This window comes from Suricata suricatta, chromosome 6, assembly GCF_006229205.1.
Source record: "Suricata suricatta isolate VVHF042 chromosome 6, meerkat_22Aug2017_6uvM2_HiC, whole genome shotgun sequence".
NCBI lineage: Eukaryota > Metazoa > Chordata > Mammalia > Carnivora > Herpestidae > Suricata > Suricata suricatta.
Genome location: NC_043705.1, coordinates 108,475,562 through 108,475,788, shown reverse-complemented (window position 1 = coordinate 108,475,788; position 227 = coordinate 108,475,562).

Below are 227 nucleotides of genomic sequence, written 5' to 3'. Positions count from 1 at the left end.
TTACTTAACCTTCTAATTTCTGTATAAGTCTAATTACATGAAACAGAAGTTGGTGCTTTGATTTTTTACTTTGCTTTTCTGTTTGGAGTGTCTTTGCAACTACTGTATTGTAAATGATGGAAAATAATTGCATATGTTAAAAAATATGAAACTTTATAAAGTAAAAAAATAAATAAATAAAATTTTTAAGTAAAAAAAATAAAGAGTACTATGTTTCAGGTAAACTC